We start from the raw sequence: 6,437 nt of genomic DNA on the forward strand, positions 1-6,437 counted from the left end.
CAGATACTGAAGCTGCTCCAATAATTTTAATCATGACTTGGCTAGGTTAAGAGTTCTTGTCAAGGGCACATGCAGGCTTGAGTAATAGCAGACATGGCAAGAATCTTAATAGCATGGTCTAAAGATATAGAAAGCATATACTGTTTACACTGAGGAAAAAAACACTTTCTTGTAGTAACACATACTTCTTGGCAGTTTGAGCAAGAAAAGACAAACCTTAAATCCCTGTTTATTCTGGACTGTTACTGGATTAGCACTCTAGACATGCATGCCACTTTATCAACAGATCAAAATGTAATCCTTGCTCTTGAAAGCTTCTGGGAGGCTATTTTTGGAAAGTAGTATTAGTATCTAAAGGCCCAGATGTGAAAAGGAAAAAAAGCCTGACTGAATCCTAGATCATAATGAAGAAGACGAGGGGGGAGGGCAGGGGAAGACAAGAGAAAAGAGCTGGGATTTAGTGCCAAGACAGAAAATTGTGTAAGGCACATGAACAGAATGGGATTTTGCCTCATTTCCATCAGTTATGACAGAATCCTGCCCAGCTAAGAACTTCTTCTATTCTTAAATCCCATTTCAAAATGCTTTTCGCAAGTGGTCGCTACTTCACATTCATCATTTTCTACATGGTTGGCTTAAGACCAGAGTTTAATTTCAGATTCAGTAAGTACTCCTCCACAACTGAATTCAACAGAATCTTTGCTTAAAAAAAGCTGTAGAATTCCAAATATATAAAAAAGTACGCCCTACATATCACTAGCTAGGATCTCAAGGAAACCAATGAATCCTGAACTGTTAAACTCTTCTTGAATATTCCTTATCTTATAAACAGGACTGTAATATGTATGTTAAGCAGTTACATACTTGTGGAATTTTCCTTATTTCTTATCACTTTAAGATACTTGCCAGCTTTTGCAAAACAGGGTTTGGACAACACAATAAAAACCAAGACATACATATACTGAACATCTTTGCACCGAGTGCCATCCACCTCGATCAACAAGGGAAGGGTAAAATTTACACTAAGTCTAAGATATCTCACACACAGGTACCAAATTAAATTTGTGCAAATAAACTCCAATTATACTACTATTCCTCTTAAAGGGCTCTTATTTGCAGTATCAACATGTTGAAGATATTCCTTCCCTCATTTGTTTCTGGGAACAAAGACATGCCTTCATATCAAATTTCACCATGAGCTCTACCCTTCAGATGCTAGTTTTTCTTCCTTTTTAAACCTTTCCTAATCACCTGTACTTTGTTCAGTCACTGACACTAGTTTCTCAGGCAAAGTCTGACCTCCTTTCTACCTCATCAAGTTGGGGAATCAACTACAAAGAGAAATTAGAGATTGCATAGGTTATTCTCACCTACTTCCTAAAGGTGCTGCAACTCTTCAGGTTGTTGAGAAATGAAGCTACATGATCACACCCCCACTGCTGTCAAAACAATCTTCACTCACGTAGCCTGACTATCTCCTGGAATCGCAGAGGAATTCAGCAGAGGAAACACAGAACACCCTGAAGATAGCATAGCCCTCTTTTACTGCACACCATCTGTCAACACATAGTTACATGTTCAAAAGAAAGTCCTTTCCAAAGGTCTCCTAATAACCATTGATTTGCAGTCATTACATAGCTGAGGGTACATTTTCCACACCCATGTCATAATTTAAGGGCATATAATGCAACAGACATTTCATTGTGCGCCCAAGAACATGCCAGAACCTTCCCATGCGCCTTTTCTACTTATGTTTTAAGCCAAGGCACAGCAAGGTCATAACATGTTAGACGGTGAGCTTGCAGAGTAATGAAGCATGAGAGTATCAGATATGCTCTGAGCACATCAGGGAAAAGTCAGGCAAGAAACCTGTATGGGAAATGAACAACAAATAATGATAGTTCTGCCTATACCAGTGTATGTGACAACATACCAATATACATGACAGATACAAACAACCAATTTCTAGTTGCTTCTAGCTCCCTTTTCAAGAGCTCAGCAGAGCTCAGGAAGTGCATCTGAAGCAAAAAAAACCCTTGAAATCCTTAAATGAGCACACAAGACTGAACACTCACTCAGCCCTGCTGAGGGTGCTGATGCAGCAGCAAGCAACTGCAAAACAGGTTATCCCAGCTACAGGACCCAGTAGTCTTTACTCTCATATAGCCCAGAACACCTGCCTTTATACAGCACATGCTGCGATCCACTCCACATCTCTCAGTGGACACGGAGAACTCACAATAAGCATGCCAGTTTCATTACAGAAATGTTGTCAACAGCAATTAAAATGTAACTTCTAAGCTATATTTTCTTTTGTGTTCACTGCTACCGGGCAAGTCAGGTAGCTCAAAGAAATGTCCAGTTTACCAAGGGAACACTTTCACCCCCATCTTGTTCCTGCTCCCAAGTAAACACTGCTGCCCAAAATTCCCTTCCTCCTTATTTCAGCCACAGTGCCACAAATTTGCTTTTAAACCCAAAAGCAAACTCCTGGCTTTCCTAGGCACCCCTAGCATTTTCCCTCCTCCTCCACAAGTGTGCACCCACAGTCACAAAAGGAGACTTCAGACCCAGCCCCAAGAACCATAGTCTTCCAGAAAGCAAGTTTTATCACCAATCAGGTGATGAGTAGCACAAGCAGCTCAGTATCACAGCAGCAGTTGCAAACACCGGGCTCGCCCTCAGTTTATGTTGTTTTTCTCTAGTTGTGTGAAACCAAGGCCAAACTTTGGAAAGTTAGAGATCTGATCATACTGAATTCACCTACAAAGCCAAAAGGGTGATTTGCTGTCCCTCTCCTTACTCAGTTGCTATTAACTAGTCAATGCAAAATCTCTCCCTACCAGCCAGCACAATGTCGCTAAGTAGTGTCTAATTTTTTTATTCGTTTATATAGTGAGCACCTGAGGGGAAACATCACATCCAGTAGTTTACTGGTTAATGGAAATCATGGCAGGTTAACAGTAGTCTCAGGGTAGACCAGGTTTCCCAAGTACTAGACAACATTAAAAAAAGTCAAGAAGGTAATTTTTATTACACAGCAAGCAGGAGTGCAGAGAGGCATACAGGCAGCAAGCCTTCTTGTGACATTTAATGACCACCTCAATTTTAAGCTGTAGAATGGGGGGGGGTGTGTGTGTGTGACAGGTAATCAGATGACAGATGAGACCTCCTATGCAAAGGCTCCTTCGCAAACAGTTTAGTGCGATTCAAAATTGAGGTTACTGGCCAGACCCTCTTATACAATGGAATGATTATAAACCATTTAAAGGACAAATACATTGAAACCACTTTATCTAATGTGGTTGCACTGCATTATGAACAGGGGGTGAAGCCATAATTAATCTTTGTCTATTGTAGATTATTAAACCCTGTGGGATAAGGCAGAGAGCAGAAAGGAAGGGAATGGTAATCAAGGATATTTTGCAAGAAAACACATAAGCACCACTTTGTCTCTACTGACAAGAAGCCCAGTATGCTGGAGTTCCCCCCCAAAATAACTTGGCATCAGCCCGATTCTGTTCCCTAAAACCTAAGGAAACGGAGACCTGCTCTGCATTGCCTCACACAGACGCTGAATTTAATTAAAAAAACCTGGAATCTCCACTAGCAATAATTGTTACCCAAAATTTTCTCCTAGTGATAAACTTTTTGATTAATTCCTGCAGAAGTGCAGGGCTGGTTTTCCACACGCGCAGCAACAGGAAGGCACTGCCGAACCGATCGTCTCAGCGCTACAACTTGGCTTACCCGCCAGCGGCAAAACCCCGTCTCTTTCCTCTCCTTCTTTTGGAAAAGCACGGCTGCCAGAAAAGGCAGCACTCTGGGTGGAAACGGGCCCCGCAGCACCTCATGGAACATGGGAAAAACGTCCCGTCGTCTCCGCAGAAAACCTGGCAAGGCAAGGCAGAAAATAAAAGAGAGTCCCCGCACGCCTGGCTGCGAAGGGCTGCCGGCCTCGGGCTCGGTCGGAGGTTCTGCGCAGGGCTGGGCTGCGCTCCAGCCGCGAGAAGCGGAGGTGTGGCCCGCACTTGCCAAACCACCCCGTTCAAAACCCCGCTGGCAGGTTTTTCAAACGCTGGTAAAAAGATAAGGGCAGCACCCAACACGGAGGCCCTGGGTAGGAGGAAGCGCCGCTCCGTGATTATTAAGCCGCAGCCTCAAAACCCCCAGTCCAGGTTTTCTTTGAGAGTTTCAGCAACCTGGTCTAGGACTGTGGCCGTTTCAAACCCTCTCAGAGTTTCAGCATACGCTACAAGAATACGTTTAAATAGAAAGAAATCCTCGTCTTACACACCTGAAAGCAAAGCCGAATATCGTCACCGAGTGTAGCTGTTCAGAGAAGCTTCAGGGAGACCCAAGTGGAGACAGTACGATTTGGTCCGCCTGAGAGAATATGAGTTCACCACCGTGCCTAACTTCTTACGTGAGCAGCCTGCACGACCCCCCCCTTTATTCCCATTTCCATGTAGCCCAATCTTGATTCTTCCACTAAAGTTTTTTGAAAAAATGTACAACAGATAGGACAGATTCTTTAAGGGTCTGTTCTACTTTAAAAAAATATATGGAAGTAGTAGTTGTTTACTGGACATGATTAGCTTGTTAACAGCTGCTGATAGTTGGCTTGTCTGAAGCTTTTTATTAAAGAGCTTAAACTGAAGCAGCAGACCAAAAAAACCCAAAAAACCTAAAACAACAAAAAAACCCCCCACACCTTAAGTGTTTCAACAATTGGAAAGTGGCAGAGAATGTATGAAAGCCAGTAATGCAGCCTGTCACCGGCTCCATACAAACATGAGAATGTGACACATTCTCAGCAAGGTCCCATTCATGCATCATCTCCTGTCATTAGTGTCAGTCACTAGATCAGAATTTAAGAATATTAATAAAAGCATAGGCACTGACATTTACAACACAAACAAGTCAGTACTAGTTAGTTAATTCACAGACTTACAGTCAACACACAGGCAAAAAGCAAACATACCATTGCAAAACAGCCAGCAATTGCTGTAAAGCTCTCACGTGGTACTAAACGGTATGGTATAGACACTGGGCTGAAAAAGCAATTTCTTTGCATTTCTACATACCACTGCATTGGAAGTACTGTCATATTAGGTTTTATTTATCTTAGAAACATAGCAGAACCATAAGTGTGCTTTATTTATATTTAATCTAATATAGCTCGAGTATAAATTACAGGAAAATTGAGGTAACTTCACACAGTAAGCTAACACGGAGAAATCACACTTGACTCTCAACAGTTTATTACAGACAGTATATAAAATCTGTATTTTATCTGAGTGCCCAATTGCATTTAAAAATCAGGCTTACCTACCTTCTCCTGAAGTTCTCCGTCCTCTTCCAATGAAGTTTCAGGGATCTCATGTTTATAGAATTGCTCTTGAATTTCTCTCTCAAGAAAAACTGAAAGCTCTTTAGAAAATATGCTTCAGAATTGTTCCATAGTCAACAGATCATCCATTAGCAAAGTGTTTGTGTGCAGTTTTAGCTATCTACAGACACTGTTGGTGGCCAACTTGATATCCAAAGAGAAGCGATTTACTTTTGTAATTTCCTAGCAGACCAAGAAAACAAGCAAGTAAAATGGCATCAAAACATGAAGCAACAAAGATGGCCTCATACCTAGTAACTTCATTTCTGCTTCGATTAGTATCCCCACAGTGGTAAAGGTAGACATATATACATGTCATTGCTATTTTTTTGTCAGTAAGCATGAACAAATGACACCATCACCAACTATGCTATATAGTACTTAAAATTTGCATAGATATCGCAAGGGACCCCTTTTGCTCCCGTTAGCAGCACTAAGAGGAGAGCTGAGATGCAGTGCATAAGAAGAGATGAAGATTCCAAAGGATGCTATCAAGTTTTCTGTTTGACTTTTTTATGGGTTGGTCTTCTCCAGAAATATCAATATACTCAACGTCTGACACAGAGACAAAATACTCTTCAGTGCTGGTATCTACTCTTTCCATAGAATAGGAAAACTGAAGATTTATATTCCTCTTCCACATCCCTCCCCACCCCAAAATAGCATACCACCACTCAAAAAAAGTTGTCAGTAATTTTAGTGTTCTCTAATAAGTACATATTTAATGGTATAAGACTTCCAAAAACATTATTCAAAGAGAGAATACAAAAGTGGTTTTAGTAGGATTGAGAACATTCACAAGCATACTATAAACTTGTAGATTTAAAAACCAAAGTTGAGAAGTGATGACAGCTCCCATATGACATTGATTCATTTGAATTACACATATTAAAGCAGGAGTGATACTGGGAGCCCCAGCACTGCGTCTGACTTTCAGGAGAAACAAAACTGAGGACTAATATATTTAAAAAAAAAAAATCTACAGCAGCCCAGAGAAACTTAACTGCACAATGACTGAAACACACACTGGTTCACAATATTTATT

The sequence above is a fragment of the Phaethon lepturus genome, unplaced genomic scaffold (assembly GCF_000687285.1).
Source record: "Phaethon lepturus isolate BGI_N335 unplaced genomic scaffold, ASM68728v1 scaffold6658, whole genome shotgun sequence".
Lineage (NCBI taxonomy): Eukaryota > Metazoa > Chordata > Aves > Phaethontiformes > Phaethontidae > Phaethon > Phaethon lepturus.